Here is an 18,804-nt window from a genome sequence, read left to right on the forward strand (position 1 = left end):
AAAATCTGCTACCAGTTATCTAAAGTGAAACTGCAAAAGAAAAAATATTGGAACACATGTACTGCTTCTTCTGACTTGCTCACTCTAGATTAGCTGCTTTTTGAATCACTCTCGAACACCCCCACCCCAGACATCTTCTAAAGTAATCATGCTTATGCGTGAACAGAGTTTTGATAAAAATATCCGTTGCTTGTTCATTTGTGTTGAGATAATCCAGGATCACTTGCTCTTCTGAGTTCACCTTTATATCCACATGTTTAGTCCTTCCATGATACACTGGATTCCTGGTCATCTGTATTGTAGCCTTGTTATCGCAGTAGATAACAATTACTTCATCTTGTGCTTGGTAAATTTCTGCTAGGATGTACCTCATCCACATTGAGTGACATGACCCAGAACTAGCTGCTACAAATTCTGCAGATGACAATGCAGTAATTGGTTGTTTCTTTGAACTCCAGTACACAACAACAATTCCAAAATCAAACACGGATCCAGATGTACTCTTCCTATCGTCCAAGCAACCAGCTCAGTCACTGTTCGTGAATCCTTCAAGTCTAAAGTCTACAGTCCGACCAAACCATAACCCAAATTTTTTAGTCCCTCCGACATATCTCAATACTCGTTTTGCAACTCCTAAATGATGTTTAGAGGGAGAGTGCATAAACCTTGAAATAACTCCCTGTTGGTGAGACTGCGTAGCTGTATGAACAGTTACATGATAACTCAACACGATAACAACACTAGAACATTACATGTTAATAATACTACGTCTACACAAGAAATCAGGAAGAATGAAGACAAGGCAAATACGAAGAATCAGAAGATTAGAAGAAAGCCTGAAGTCTATCTATAGGTCATTGAAAGAAGATCATTAATATGATCATGCATCAGTGAAGAATAAAGGTTAAAAACTTTCAGAATTTCAGAAATGTTGAAGATTCAGTATATAAGTGTTACCAGAAGATTTCAGTATATTGGCATTGATTGAAGATAGACAATGTTCGAATCATAGGAATCTGAAGAATTGAAGACAGGGTATAGACAGAGGTTAATAAAGACGTTGTCTAAAGTACCAGAAAGGATTTCAGTGAAAGTACAGTTGTTTGTTGACAGTCAGTGTCTAAATCAATAAAGTTGAGGCAAGCTTAACAATGTAATCAAGGCTATAATACGAATACCTGAATCAGGGTTAGTCGTCTGTGAACCAGACTAGTTGCACTAGGCGTCAACAGCTCGTGAAAGGAATCTGGGTATTATTTATAGAAGAATTGTTAAGTTGAGGAACGTACTTGAATTGAACGTTTATCTGTTAAAGTACGAGAAGAGGTGCGCATAGTATACAGCTAAACAGCTTAGAGGATTAGCGAAACTCAAAGTTTAATTGTTAAATTAAATAAATTATTTAATGGACTTTAATATAATTTATTTAATAAATTTAAAATAATTTATCTTATAAACTTTAAATAAGTTTATTTTATAAATCTAAATTAGTTTATTTATACAAGTTATATTTAAATTTATTTTATAAATTAATTTAATTACAATTTAAACTTATAAAAAAAGAAAAAGAAAATAGAAAAAGGAAAAATAAAAACAAAAAGGAAAAAGAAAACAAAAAGAAAAAGAAAACAAAAACAAAAAGGAAAAGAAAAATAAAACAAAAAGAAAATGAAAAAGAAAAAGCAAAAAAAAAAAAAAAACAAAATAAACAAACGTGTACTAGATGGTGTGTGTAAATCAAGTACATGTTATAGTACTTATACCAATGTTAATCGCCGGAGAAACTAAGTCGCCACAGATCAATAATCCGGTCGCAAGAGAGCCTCTTGTCGTCACACACTCTTATCGTCAAAGAAGTTGTCTCAACCTCAGCCACAAGTTTTATTGGATAAAAGTCTACACTTTGCAGCAAAAGACTGTGAGCCATTTATTTTATTTTGGGGATTCAATTTTCTGTTCATCTTCTCTCCCAAAAGAGAAGTGAAAATGGCAGCATTGATTTACAGAGAAATTCAAACTATTTGTTTATCCGTTTAACTTCTCACCAGAGTAACGTTATAATACCCGATTTAACTCTTGTATATTCTTAAGGACATTATAATCTTTATCTGGTAATTAAATCCCAGTACAAACAAAAACTAGATTATTGTATAAGATTTGATTTGTAAATCTTTGTAGTAGTTAGAAACTTTGTTGTTTTTAGATTGTAGCCGGTTAATTTAATTACCGGAGTGTCGCAACACGCTCGAGGATTTATATACGAATATATATTTCCCCGAATATCTTGTGTTTCTTGTTTATATCGTTCCAAACACTATTTCTCTTAAGAACACGAAACCACTAACCGAGCACTAAATATTTTATCCGCTAAAGATTCGAAAGAATTTTTAATTTAGTGATTATCATATTCAACCCTCCTTCTACGATAATTCGGGACCTAACAATTGGTATTAGAGCTGACTGATTGATACACAAATCAGGATTCTTAAACAAATTTATTTTATTAATTTGATTTTACATAAATTTATTCTATAAATTTGATTTAGTAAATTTATTTTATAAATATAATTTAAATGAGTTTATTATTTAAACTTGAATAAGTTTATTTTATGAATTCAATTTAAATAAATTTATTTAATAAATTTGACTTAAATAAATTTATTATTTAAATTTTAGTAAAAAAAATTAATAATTTAAATTATTTTTCGGATACTATTTCCGAATATTAGGCTGCGATAATGAAGCAAAAAAGTTTAAACCTGCCATTTCATGTATATATTAGGCAACAAGTAGATGTACTTGTTTATTTGGCAGCTTCAGGATTAAATGGATGGCAAGTGGCAACCCCAGTGTACATCCATTCAGGAAAACACGCGCAGGTGTTTCGCGCAGGCTAGCTGTTGCTTGTCACGCGCAGAGAAAAAATTGCAGCCTACAGTTTTGAAGGACACGCGAGGGTGATATCCAAGCACAGCCTCCTGTTTTGTTTGTTTGGCAGCTAACCTAGCTAACTGTATCATGCGCGAGTAAACAAAATGGTTAGCCATTCACGCACGAAATGGACAGCTAATTGAAGACAGTTGCGCGGAAAAATAATTAACAGGTCTCTGTTATTACCTGATCGCCACAGCCGATTGTGTGCAGTCTTAATCGCCATAGGAAAAAGAAGCATATCCTTTCTGATCGCCACACACTCATCGCCGCATAATTTTTAAGTCAAAAACTCTGTGGCGATTTGTAATTAGCGGTAGAATAGAAGATTGGGGGGTCGACCTAAATATTTCTTTAACCCATTTAATTATTAGTCTTGATTCATTTATTTTTTCATAAATATTTAAAATTCTTAAATTTAATTTTTTCTTAAATAATAATTTACGTTTTATTTAATTTTTAAGAAAATTCGAAATTCTTGAAAATTAAATTTTACGTAAATATTTATTTTTGATTAATTTATTTTCTAAAAAAATTAAAAATATTACAAATTTAAATTTATCTTAAATATTAAATTAAGGATACTCAAGGTATTGGTAGACTCAGGATTCCTCCGGGCTTTTAAAGTGGATTTTAATTTTTTGAAGAAAACGAAGACCATGTGCTATTCAGACGGAAAATTCCCGAACACGAAAATTATACGAAATGGTTTTCTTACTCCAATGGAACTGATTTCAAGACCTACAGACGAAAATTATGGATCTTCCTCAAAGGCTTACTCCATAGGATACCACTGGGTTTTCAGACGCAGGAAATGAATGAAATTTCTACGGGTACAATTTTTCTCAAAGATTTTAAGACAACTCTATGATTCCAGATTATACAGTCACACAATGGTTTGTACCAATGCTATATTTATCCGGGAATCAATGAGACCATACAGGAAGGAATTGTGGAGGTCAGAGAGAATAGTGGGGACATACAAATATCTCAGTTACATGCATTAAAGTTGGAACCTCAGGACAGAATGTAAGAGTTACTGATAGCTGAATCAGAAGAAGCTCAGGTAGAAGTACTTGAGGGACTGGACGTCAGGGTAGTGTTCACATGTCAGGGAAGTTTAGTCGCATCAGATTCACAAGGAATACATAAGATATATCCAAGGATCAAGCCTATCTATTCTGAAGTAGAGATTTTTACAGATTCATTTCAAGGGGTGATTACAAGACTGAGAATGGGACATAAACAAGATTTGATAGCTACAGGTTTGACAAGCAATATGTGTCAAGTAACTATCAGGGGTTTCGGTTGAAGAATTGAGACAAAGATGGAATGTTTTCTTAGGGAAGCAGCCAGTCAAAACTTATAGTGCACGGGAAAGAGTTGGGATGGATCAGATGACGAGAATCATAAATATCTTGCTTTCACAGCAATCTCTGAAGATGGTCCAACTCACATATCTCAGGTTTCAAATTCTTGAACTACTGCAATACTTTGCTCTCAATATTCAATGCATGATAAGATCATAGTGTTTAAATATTTAACACTCGCACAAGCATGATAGCATCACACATAGCTAATGCTGAACTAGTTCACTAGATTATTTTTCTGATAACTAGGATTGATGTTTAACTTGTGCATGTTACTTTAGATGATCTTAACTATATGTTTGAATATTTTTTGAACATGATTAATTGCTTCAGTGAGGTATATGTTTTTCCAGCATATAAGATCTTTGTCTATGCTTATCTTCTGCATCCTATTACAATATGATTTATTGATTTGATCTGAATTGTTTGTTAAGATGTATTAGTTTATAATTCGATTGAGATAGCTAGATGAGATTCATCAACATGATTGGACTAGATAGAATTAGTGATTTATTTGTTAATTCTGTTTGTTCCATATCATGCCTGTCTTGCTTAATTCTTATGTGTAATATTTCTGAATGAATGTCATGTATTCTTAACACAATGCTTGCTTATTTCAATTCCATGAATGCATCTCTTAGTACTTGCATTAATTGTAGAAAGCATGTTTAGGATCACAATAAGGAAAAGACTGTTAGTCCTCCTTATGTAAGGTTGAAACCATTTATCCCCTAGCCTAAGACAAATCTGTCAAGGGTATTAAAATGGAGAAAATGGTCAGTCAAAGATAAGAATTAGCATGATAAGGTTGCAACTGTTGTTATCTCTGTTTATAATAATATCTCTAATCCATCTGGACCCAAACTGATAAGTTGGGTACCAAGAACTGCTAATCCATTTGTGAGTGCAAGACATAATAGGTTAATTGATTCATATGTATTCTTGGTAATTCATACTCAAGGCATATGATCAAAGAAAGAGCCTCATAATCAAATGTGATTAACAAAAGCTATTCCGTCAATAATCTTTGGAGGTGACAGCAAAGGTTTTAATATGGGACAAGCTATGCAGAAAAGGGATGTCATCATGGATTCAACAATTGCTATCATTGATAACAACTAATCATTGGAGCCACTGATAACAGTTGAAGCAACTTCCTTGCTGGAGAATCAAGGCACAAATCCTCTTACCAGACAATTTTGTATCAAAGGAAAAATTGTCAATTCAAAGAAGGATTAATGTTTCATCTGAAGTAGGAAGATTTAGAAGCTTGCTCTTCTTAGAGTAAGGAAAGGAAATGCTTGTGGCTAGACTGGAAACTCTGAAAAGGTGAAGTCAATGGTTTCTACTGTAAAGCTTCATCTGGCAAAAGTTTATCAATGGCATTGGAAGCTCTCACCCTTGAACATCAACACAAGGAACTCTTTTGTAAAAGGGTTTAGTGAGAGGACTACCTCATCTAGAATACAGAAGATGATAAATGTGAGGCATGTCAGAAAGAGGAGTTAAAGACAACATCACGTCAAGGTAAAGACATAACTTAGTGATGGTGGATGACTACTCTTAACATAAAGTTGTTGTTTGTGCGTTCTCAAGACAAGACATCACAGATGGTGATTGATCATATCAAAAGATCAAGCTGGAAGCAACTGTAAAAGAAATGATCTTGTGATCAGATAATGGGACTGAATTCAAGAAGCAGTTCTGTTTAATATCTGTAACACCAAGAATATTTTGAGACATATTCAGCACTAGGAACTCCGTATCCGAATGGAGTGGTACAAAGAAAGAGCCGGAACTTGATTAAAGCTATAAGGGAAATATCAAGCTAATCAAGACTTTCTAAATATCAAAGGGCTGGAGTAGTCAAAACAGTTTGCAACAAGTAAGATCAAGCCTTGATCTGGATGTATACATGAAGACCACTAATGAGTTAATGGCCAACATAAACAAACACTGGATAACCTGAAAGTGTTTGGAGAGAATGTTCTACAGTTAGGATAATTTTCATGGCTACTTAGTGGAGTCTACAACCTACAGGGTATTTGTGGTTGATCAACATAAGATGATTGAAAGTCAGTACACAATTCAACAACTCCATGCTCCAAGCTGTTAAAGGAGAATTTTTTGGTATTGATGATTCATATCCAAGCAGTGGAATGGCAGTTGTAATAACCCCAAAAATTTTGAACTTTTTGTAACCCTTATGAATAGTGATTTTGCTGATTATGCTGAATAAGAAAACTTTTCATGCCTCACTTTGTAGAGGTTCTTTTATTGTTATTCTGAGATCTTATTAGTACTCTATATGGTATATAAGTTTATGTAAAGATCGTCAGAATCCAAATTCGAACACTTTGATTTTTCTCGAAAATCCACCAGATACCGAAAGAATTGAGTATAAGGTAACAGGATAAAAAAGATTTAAATTCAAGGATTATAAGAGGGGATCATAAAAGGAATATAATGTATTGAGAAAGGTTAAGGGAACCCAAGTAATAAGATCCCGGGTATGATCCCTCAAACGATAAACGAGAACGAAAATTAAGCGAACCGTATAACAAATCAGCGATCATTAGCCAAGTAATTAGGAGTTAATCAAAGAGGTTAATGATTATGATGTCATCACACCAACAAGAAGAATACAAGTGTGGGGAGATGACATAAGTGGATGACATAAGCATGACCAAATGGGAAGGATTTGTTGGTTGATTATAAGCCACACAATTTTTACCATGGTAACAATTTATTTAAACAAATAAAAGGAAGCAACTAAGCCAAAAATAATTCATAACACAAAATGAGAAGTTGACTTTCCCATTTTAAGAAGAAAGCTCTCGGCCTTCCTTCATTTTCAAGGAGAAAAAAAAATCAAAATCCAAGATCCAAGCATTGTTAAATCATGAGGTAATTATCCAAGGTTTCTTATGCATAGATATAGCTATCCTATGAATCTAAGCTTCCATTTCCTTCACAATCTCTTCCAATAATTCATGGAAGAAGAGGGTGAATTGTGTTTTCAAGATCTTGAAATTTTGATCTTGTGTTTTTGTTTAGATAAAGCTTTAGTAAGGATTTCCAAGGGTTGTTTCAAGCTCCTTAGTTACTCCTACTCACCAAGGAAGGTATAATCTCATACCCTAGCCCTACTTTTGATTATTTAGAGCTTTTAATGCTTGGTTTAGTTCTTGGGAAGTATGATCCATGTATATTTAGAGTTGGGTTGGATTTATAATGAGTTTTGAGTTGTAAATCTTGATTATTGATTAATGAACTTAAGTATAAGCTTTTAGTTCATGATTGAGAGTAGTATAAATTGGAAATCTTGAGATGTTGGGGCTGTTGTAGTAGAGTATGGATGGAGTTTGGTTTTATTAATGATTGTGGGTTGATTGTGGATTGATTTGGAGTGGTACAAATTTGGTAATCGCGTAAACATAGCCGTCGTAATGCCCGATTTACCTTAGACTATTTTTGCTCTTAACTTCAGGACCCGTGAACTCACTGTTAGATTCTGACCATTGCCATGTTTAGATATTTCATGTTACGAGCTTCGTTTTGATATATGGTTCACTTGAATCCGATGTACGGTTTAGGAGAAACGACCGTTTTAAGTAACGGCGTTTCGCGAACGAACCATTACCCCTCGCCTTACTTTAAAACCTTGGTTAAGGTCCTTAAATGACTAATTGGAGTATGAAACAATTATGTAAAGTGGATTAGGCAGTTGGTAGGGTACTCGCGAAAGAATCTCCTTAAAATTCTTAATGGTTAATTTATTAAAAATGGTGGAGCCGAGGGTACTCGAACGACTTATGTGATTCATTAAGCGTAGAAGTGACCATAAGCGAACATTAAGGTTCAATGGGTTAAAGTCTAGTTTCTTAAGCGACCGGGGTTTAATTCCGACTTATGTTGTTGTTCATAGATTATCGGACCCACTCTAAGCTTAAGTCTCTCCGGGAACACTTAGGCAAGATTTCTACCCGTTATACTGTTGTTGTGATGTAAATATCTGTATATGCATTATCTTGTGATAAGTGCATGATTGTTATTAGCAAATTTTGTGATATATTGGAGCATGCTGATATGGTATATATGCATATTTGTTTCGTAATCTTGATATCTAATTGTTGATTCAAATGCTTATAAGTTGCATAATACCTATGCTAGAGATAAGCAGTAGTTGCGTATACCTTTAGTATAGGGGACCCGAAGGTGAACATTTTCTAAACCGGGAGTCGATGTTCCCGAGTATAATATATATATATATTGATATAGTTTTCAAAACTATTAATCGAATAAGGTTTATTCTATAACTTTATTTTATTTAATGAATATTATTTTAAATATTCATTCGAGGACTTATGACTCTGCTTACTTTATTTAATGATTATTATTTTGAATATTCATTCGAGGACTTATGACTCCACTTACTTTATTTAATGAATATTAATTTGAATATTCATTCGAGGACTTAAGACTCCGCTTATTTAATTAAATAATATTCTTTATTTTATTAAAGAATATGTTTCGATCATCAAACTTATTTTCAATTATTCAAATAAAGATCGTGCTTTCGTATACGTATATCTTTTGTTATTTATTATTCATTTCAAGTATGAGTTGTAAAACTTCTACTTCAATTATTTTTATAAAGATTATCCTTATGGGAATATTATTTAAATAATAATATTCAGATATTCTCCAACATATCGGGACTGATTTTTTTATTAAATCAGCATTACTCCAAACATTCTTAAAAATGTTTTCAAGTTTTCAAAATGATTTTAAAAGTTAGAGCGGATCCCAAAACTCGTTTTCAAATTTAAGATCTTCCTTTCTAAGGGGATTTAAATACTCGCTTAAAAATCTGAGGGATCCGGCTCTGTGGTGTATTTTATATTCGCAACGAGGTTGCTGTTTTGAGAAAACATTTTGATTACTTGCCCAACGTTCAGGAAGTAAGTCCATCTATTTGAGTCGGCATAAGCAACATGGGCTCAGTGGGTGTCCATGAAAGTGTAAGTGGCTCAGTGGGAGTCCATCAATGCTTAAGTGGCTGACTGGCAGTCCAGCATAGGTCCTAATGTGGCCAGGGTGATGACTGGTGGGGAATTCATCCATCTACTAGTAGAAAATGTTACTTATTGGTATTTTTGCCTGATCAGCAAGATATCAGGTTTATGCCAAGGTTTTCTCCTTTCCAAATTCATTGGATATTGCAACTCTGTTTATAAATTTCATAACAGAGGTTTTCAAGGAGTGTATGAAATATATATATATAGGTGTATATATATCGGGACTTAATGAAGTATCTCGTAACTTCATTATTTATAATGATATTTCAAAGATTGAATCTATCCAAGTCTTTTCTTGTAGTCTCATCTATGTGATGAACTTTGGAACTGATTATACCTTGAACGGTGATAGTTCAAGTAGTATTCGGAAAGATATAAGTATATTGGAGTATCTTGTAACTTCATCTTTCCAACTTATATCTGGTTAATGATTATCTTATGCATGACAAAGATTTTCACAAAAACGTTGAGACAAGGTTAGATATATGAGATCACCTTGAAACGATATTTTTATACAGTTATAAACTGGAACTCTGTGTTTATTATGCATGGAAGAGGACTTCCAAGATTTTGAAAAGTATATGTACATATATACTGAATATTTTGCGACTTGGTCGCGTTAAGATGTCAAACTTGGTTCATTTCTTCTTGACCAAGACTTTCATGAGTATTATGAGAATGCTCATATATTGTAAATTATTATACGTATTATTTTGGTGGGCTTGTTGCTCACCCTTGCTTTCTTCTTTCATCACACAACAACAGATAGAAAAGATGAACAAGACCAAGCTTCCAATTTGCAAGCGGTTAGGAAACTTTCTGCAGTTTTCTGGAAGCATTGATGCCGTCGTAGCTGAGGTAGGAATTACCAATAGGCTAGGCTTTCAACTTTTGATGTACCAGACTTATGTATATTTATGAATTGTAATAATGGCAAAGAATATGTAAATTTATTCAGAAACCCTTTTGAGGTGTAATGACTTATAATTGTGGAATAAAATGACTTGTGTTATTTTTGGTATTCATCTCTGAGACTATAACTTGTGGTGTGTGTGTGTATATTGTGGGGTCACAGTACGTAGTAGTTGGTTGATTATTAAGATTAAGTATTATTAAGGGAAATAGAACTCGTGATAACCCGGATCCCCGACCCCAGATTTGGGGGTGTTACAGTAGTGTATAACACAACTCATTATTTCAATGAAGCCAATCAGCAAAGGTAAGGATTTTCAGGAAATCCCAGCAACAGCTTAGGGGGAGCATTAGAAGGTTCAACAAGTCAGAAACGACATCACATTGAAAATTCAGAAGACACAACAAGAACATATCTGTTGAGACAAAGGGTTTGACATCAAGTCTATTCCCAGAGTCTAGTTCTTAAGTGATCCAGATGGTGGAGTAATGATTAGCAGGGATGCTGAGTGCGAATGATTATTTCTCCAGTTTCTATCTGAAGAAGAAACTAAGAAAGTTATAGAAGCTCTGATAGATCCGGATTGATTGGGTGATTACAAAGCAAGATGAGCTCAATCAGTCAGCAAGCATATTGTAGGGAAGCTGGTATCCAAACCAAATGACAATATTGTAATTGGTACAAGGATAACCAGAAGTCAAACTGGATGACAATGGCATTGTTACGAGGGACAAGGCCAAACTGGATGTTAGGTTATTATCAGGAAGCAGTATCTAACAGATAGCACCGGTGACGGGACTTGAGGATATTATGACATATCAGGCACCTGATGCACATTACACTTGGAATTGGACTCTAGTAGATGTGTACAAGTGCACTCCTGGTTAGTGAGTCAAAAGAGGAAGTCAATGTATAACTCTTCTTCATAAGCTCACTTCAGGTTGGTATGAACTAGTATACTACTCAAGCAATCGTCAAGGACATGGTATGGCACTCTAACTGAAGTGGTAGTTAAATATGAAATAGTAGAGTCGTCATATTAATAACTCTCGTATTACTAGGCACAAACATATTGTTTTATATGTGTAGTGATATAATGATAATATTATATGTTGGTCTACTAACAAAGACTTGTGCAAGATTATTTGCTAAGTAATTACAGAGTAGGTATGGAGGAGCATGTTGGAAAGTTGCAATTCTTTTGGGGATTACTTTAAGCAGGCCATTAGAATAATTCTTTTAGGAGCTCAAGCAAGCCAAAAGAACAATTCTTTTAGGAGCACAAGTAAACCAAAAGAATGATGGTAATACAAGTAAGTTAAGGATCTTTTGAAGATGTAAAATTTGGAAGATTCTGAACATGCCAAGACTACTTACCAACAGAAACCACTAAAGCTTGATCAGTGCAACTCAGGTATAATGATAAGCTATAGAGGTATGATAAGCTCACTCCTTTACTCAAATGCTAATAGACAACATGTAATGTTCTCAAGATGCCAATGTGCAAGGTTCCAAGTGGATCCTAGAGAATCCAATCTTATAGTTATTAACAAGATTATTAGATATCTTAAGGGACTACCAACTCTTGGAGTAAAGTACCCTAAAGATATTGTGCTTAACATGTTTGGCTACATACATACATATTATGCAGTTTGTAAGAAAGACAGGAGAAGCATCTCTGAAGCTGTCAACTTAAGTGACAAGACAAGCATCTCAGGAAGCTGATTGATTTCTTGTTATGATGAGAAACAACCTCAAATCCAACAACTCTGTGAACACTCTATGACAAGGCACCTTCACACCAGACATCATTTAATTCGAGAGCATGTCTTTAAGTCTAAGAGTTACTTGCAGAAACATTTACCAAATTACTTGTTAAAGCTAATTTTTCAAGACTGGTTTATAAGTGTGGGATATCATTCATTGCATATTAGTTGGAAATCCCATCTGTAAGGAATTCTTAATTAAGCTCACAAGTATTTAATCTTCAATATTTAAAGGACTTGTGAATTTATGAGTAATCCAGTACCTCGTACTTAGTGCTAATATCTTGATTATCATGATTACAATGTCATATATATTTGTGGTAGTTAAGTATTATAACATTAAGTTTGAGTATTATTTTAATTGATTTAAATTATGATGTAGACAATTCCATTTCATATCAGTCTCATAATTTGAATTGTATTAAAATAATATGCAGCATAGTTATTTGTATCTTGTATGAATAATTATGATACTTTTAGTATTAGTGATATTATTTAGAATTTTTGTTCTAAGTAATCAATGTTTATTTCTAAAATCACTAATATTGAAAGTTGAAGTATTTTCTAAGTTATGTGTATAAAACTCTCAATATTTTATATGCTTAGAAAGCATTTCTAAAATTTCTAATTATCCAGAGAATGATTTCCATGTATATAAGTCATATATCCTATTTGTGATTATTCAAGGATAATTATGAAAATATTTAAGTGCTATTATCTAACTCATAGATATTTAATATTTATTTATTTAGTATTTATTTTGGGCAATTTGGAAATTAAAGCAATTCAATGATTTTATTTGCTCCATAATTCAAACTAACTTAAAATAAATAAGCAGCATGATTGATTATAACTAAAACTGTTAACGATTGATATCTAGTATATTGATTGCAACTTATGTGTTACAAGTTAATTATGAGATTTTGGTTTTAGTGAATTTAACACTGCTTATATCTCAAGAATTCACTGAAATCAGAATATGATTGTATCATGATTAGTTGTAGACTAATTCTTGACTTATATCAGTCAATGATATTTAGTTAAGAGTTTAACTATGAACTAATTGTGAAGTATTAGTATTTGTGACATTACTTAGAACTCCTTTAAGTAATCATTGCTTATCTTCAGTCACTTATACTAATATATAAAGTGTGGAAATTTCTCTTAAGTACAACTATGGTTAAAATGTTTGATTGCTTTATTATAAGTAACCATATATTGTCAAGTTAGAATAATTTTTATACTTATCTGCAAAATCCTAAACACTTTGATAATAGATGCAATACTCAATGGATCAAAGTATATGGAAATTAGAATATTTTTCTAAGATTGCAAACAAGACAATGTTGGTTAATGTTGCTTAATTTATCGAACCAATATTGTTTGAGATATTACAGTTGTTAGGAGTTAACAACTGTACGATATATGAAATTGAATGCTGATGTGTTTTTGATAGATAATTGATATTCAATTCTTATTTTATTATTTAAAATAGGATACAACATAGTTATTAGTATCTAAAATACTTGACAAGTATCAGACAATGATATATTGTTAATATTTTGTTGCAGATAATTATGAGATTTTAAGTTCTAGTGGATTTACATGAGTTGCTATATCTGACAGATCCACTACAATTTGAAATTAGCAGCATAGTCAGTCTTCTTAAGATTATTCATCAATAAACAACGTTATTGGTAATAGTTTTATAAAGATAGATTATGGAGCTTTTGATATGAATGAGAATTGCTTAGACTTTACCCTAAGTGATCAATGCTTTTACAAAAACTCACTCATGTTGATAGACAAAATCTTTCTTTCTCTTCTTATTACTGCTAGGTCATTAGTATGTGTCTTATCAAATCATTTATCTTTTTAGGCATAAAAACAGACTTGTGCGCTCGAACAGTTTTAGGAGAAAATCAAACTTCTTTCTACATTGGTGATTGCTTCTTTCATTAAAATCTTTTGAAATCACTATTATACATCATTTCTCTCAAAAGATTAACTGCATAATTTTCATTCAATATAGATCTTAAGTGCATTTTATCTCTATATTGCCATATGTTCTGTGACACAGATTTAGCCTCCAATGGCCTTATTTCATTTGATAGTCATGAGGTTGAAAAATCACAACTTCTATCCCATACTGTAAAGATAAACATAAAAACAGAACCAACCAACACTCTCTTACCACTAAAATGAAGTATGAATGAGCGTGAGGGAGAAAGTGCCTTAGTGCACCACATAAGAAAGGTTCTGAAGTCAACCCAGCAGCTCTGTCTCCTACAAAGTTGAAATAAATCAAAACTGAGATAACTGCTAGCCCCCATACATCTTCTCAAAAAGATGTAATGGCTGAAAAGGCACAAAACAGTTACTAGATTCATCCTCTCAACAGGGTGCGTCTATTAAAATTCGACTGCCGGCCAAGGCATCTGATGTAGTGTCACCACCTCAAACATAAACAATTATTGATGCACAAGGAAAGGTTACACACACAAAGGATGCATCTGCGGATAGTGGATCTGACATAGGTGCAGATCGGCAACTTATTGACAATGATTCAGATATTACCTGATGAGTCACAAGAAAATGTCTTCACAGACATTAGAAGGAAACTTTGATTATTATTCTAAATTCTTTGGATCATTGTTTACCTTCCCAGAGTTCAAATCTGGAACCCCAAAAGGGAAACTAGTAACTTGAAAGTTATGACTCAGATTCATCTGATGAGTCTAACAAGGATGGGGATTTGCGAACTCTCATTGCACCACCTGTGACCTCCTTAAGGATGGCTAAGGTGATTTTCCTTGCAGGTACAACTGGATTTCGGAGCTATGAGAGGAGTGATACACTTGTGAGAATGAGTGTAAACACGAGTGGAGAGAAGAGTGAAACATTTGTGAGGTACACGAAATAGAATCACACACTCACAGTGAGGAAGAAAGACAGAAACACCATGTCCCATTCCCTATCACTACTAGAAATTTGTCAATAGACATCGCTTATTAGCCGATGTCTATTTAAAATCCAAGCGATGTCTTTGCATGCGATGAGAAAGGTAGGTGCATTACACATCGCTTATTAGCCGATGTCTATACACAGTTTAGACATCGTTTTTCTTAACAATGTGATGTATTTTTCTTCAATGTATACCTTCACTATGGTTTCAGTTATTCATTTATATGTCATGTATATCATTTTAAACTTATCACATATAAAGCAATATGATACATTAACATCGAAAAACTTGTTAAACTGATGTGTAACTTAACATATTACATCAGTCTTTTATCAGAAGCGATGTCGTACCTTTCTTTTTTTAATGAAACCGATGTCTTTGTGTGTGTTTAACATCAGTTCTTTCAAAATGTGATATCTATTATATTGTTTTACATCAGTCATTTCTTGTGAGCTGATATATGTGCCTGCTTATGATATCAGTTTATTGTATGAAATGTCTTATTTGACTACATTTTACATCAGTTATTTTGTTCATGAAGTGATGTTTGTTTATTTTTTTTATTCATGAATCCCCTGTTTCAATCAAATGCCCAAAACCCAAACTAGAGTCATTCAAAAACATACCAACTGCCATTTTACCATTCCAAAACTAACCAAACCAAACCAAAACAAACGCAAAAACAAACATACATTCATTGATTTACCATAGATTATACCAATTACGTACATATATCCACCACCAACCAAACTTCATAATCCAAACAAACTACATAACTGTAAAAGCAAGTACTAGACATCCACCATCGATCATTTACATAGTTCATCCCAAATAGAAATACATCTGCTAAACCAGCTGAAGCTCTTCTAAAATTTAACAGCTGCTAAACCAGCTGAATCACTATATAAATTAAACATGAGTTGAGATGAAACCTCGGCAGCAGCAAATCTCATCTTTGCTTCATCTAGCTCTTTCGGTGATCCCCTGGACGATACCCAGATAGGCTGCAACAAAAGTTTTTTTTAAAAAAACATGAGCTTTACTAGACTATTCACAATATCTTAAGCATCTCAAATATTTGCAGAATTCTGAAGATCTAGTGTGGACTATATGTATACAATTGATTAGAGAACTCTTAGAATGTAACTTATCATACAATTATTGTATCATTCAACTCAAGATGTTCATATTTCTATGTTATGCAAACAGCTATATCAAATATGAAGAATTCCGAAAAGATTATGATATAGGGGAGAGTCTACCTGTATGGAAAGGACAACAGCAATTGTTAAGATCTCCTCGGAACATCCAAGCTCATCTGAAGCTAAGATCATTTTTGAGATCATTGGTTCCCACATAAAGTTAAATATTCTGAGTACTAGAAATCATGAAATCAGTATAAATTCTGTTTACTATATGGCTAGGTAGGTGGTTTTGCACTTGGATAACAGAGAGAAGTGCAGAAATTATACCAGGCATCTCATGTGTGTATGCTCAGGAAGAAAGATAAAATTATTCAATTTTTTAAAAGAAAGATATACTGCAACATACTAATGGAATTTCAGCTATTTGGAAACCAGCTGGTGAAGTAAGTTTGGCATCATCATCAATTACACCAAGAGAATACATCACTTCAAGTGCTCTGATCATAGCTTCAGGCGATGAATACAATATAGTGAATTCTAAGGATCCCCCGTTCCAAGAAGTATTTACAAAGAGAGATCATTGACGAATTAAGTTTAACATTCCATGCAAGAATCTTAGATGTTTATACAGGAAAGGAATATTAAAATTATGAAAAAAAACACTATATTGCACTTAACATGAGGTGATTTGTTACACAGGCATAGAAGAATTAATTATTATGCAACATGAGGTGACACATGCAAGGACTACGTCATAAGATACAGTTCCGACAACTTTGAGCATGGGTTGGAACCTTAATTTCTATCTTATTTGACCAAAACAAAATAGTGGTTTTACAATATATCAGTAGCTTCCATGCATTAATGTAAAACAGTACATGATTACTCCAATTTCAAGCGTAATTTCGAAAGAAATTTCAAGACATCACCCTATTGTTTATAAGGTAACATTATTGATATTTGTAACTTGTAAGTATCTAGATACACTATTGAAAGAGAAGACACTCCCTTCCACAACCCTTTCTGTTAGGTCCCAATGTGTTTGTAGAAGAGGGGTTGAATACAAACAATACCAAATAATCGAATTAAATGCGGAATAAAAATGTGAAACAAAATTCAAGTTAAATAAGAATATTATTAAACTTGAAAGGTGTTACAACAACTGTATCGATTACAAGGAATTAATCTCAAATTAATTATCACAAATCTAGAATAAATTTGACATGAACTTTTTCTATTTTTGTAATAAAAAGATTCAAATGCTAAACGCAATTTGAGATTAAGTTCTAGGGATTTTGATCCGCTAGATAGTTACACAAGAACAAGAGAATGATTTCCAGTTGATTGGATTTAACTTTACAAACTAGAAATGTGATCTTGAATTTAGCAGAGAAGAGATGATATATTTGTTGCGGCTGCTGTGTTCTTGTTTGTTTACTTGTGTTCTGTGTGGATTGTCTGACTTCTATTCTGTTGCTTTCCTTTTTAACAAATCAACAGACTTGAATAGAGCTGGTATGACAATCCTTTTAGCTGGTAGGACATTCGGTGAGACTATCCTTTTGAACTAGCAAGACAATCCCAATAGCTAGCAAGACTATCCTTTGAACTGGAGAGACTTTCGGCAAGACTATCAAATGAACTAGCATGACTTTCGGTATGACTATTGATTGTCATACCGATTGTCATATTAGTACAAAAGATTGTCTTTCTGAATTTAAATGAATTTTAATTCAATTTAAAATCTGAAAATCCTTAATATTAATTCTGAATTAATTAATAAATTAATTCAATTAATAAATAAATTAATCTTTGCATATATAATTTATTTTCTTAATTAAATTATATGACTTAATTAATTAATAGAGAATTAATACTAATCCTAAACAGCAACCCTTCTTATGAATATCTTCTGAAAATCACTGAGAATTATGAATCAATTCCACCACTTCAATGTTGACACTCGATGTACTGTCTGGTTCATGAGTGACTAACTTCCATGATGTTTCTTTATGTCTTGACTTTGATTTCAGATTAAATCCCTGTAATTAATTGATACCCTGACGAGATCTCTGTCACTTGATTAAATCCACAATCTTGATTTATATCATTGAGGCTTGAACAATTTCTTGAACTTCTTCCAGTGAATTAATTCCTCAAGTCTGTAGATGAACCTTGTTTCTGAATCCTTTGACAAATATTACTTTGCGAGATCTCTTTGACGGTAGATCCACTATTTACTTATTACATTCTTATTTAAGTTGAGTTAAATCCTCTAATATACAAATAGGCTATGACATATGCCTTTCAATCTCCCCCTATTTGTTTGTTAGACAATAACAACAAATACCTAGAGGATGACTCAACTAAAAAATAAGAAAAAGATATAGACAGAAATGCAAAGTAAATAGCAGAAAATTTCTGGATAACATTTAACATTTTCCAGATTCCAAATAGATGTTCCTCTAGACTAAACGTATCTTCAAGTAGTTTCATCTTCTTTTGTACAACCACATTTCCTGTTGAGAAGCGCATATCTGTCTTGCTTCTCCCCCTATGAGAATCACCTGATTAAAGAAGATCACCTTCGTTTACCACCTCTCCCGTACAATAGGATCCGCAGATAAAAACCA

The sequence above is a fragment of the Apium graveolens genome, chromosome 4 (genome assembly GCF_009905375.1).
Source record: "Apium graveolens cultivar Ventura chromosome 4, ASM990537v1, whole genome shotgun sequence".
In the NCBI taxonomy this organism is placed as follows: domain Eukaryota; kingdom Viridiplantae; phylum Streptophyta; class Magnoliopsida; order Apiales; family Apiaceae; genus Apium; species Apium graveolens.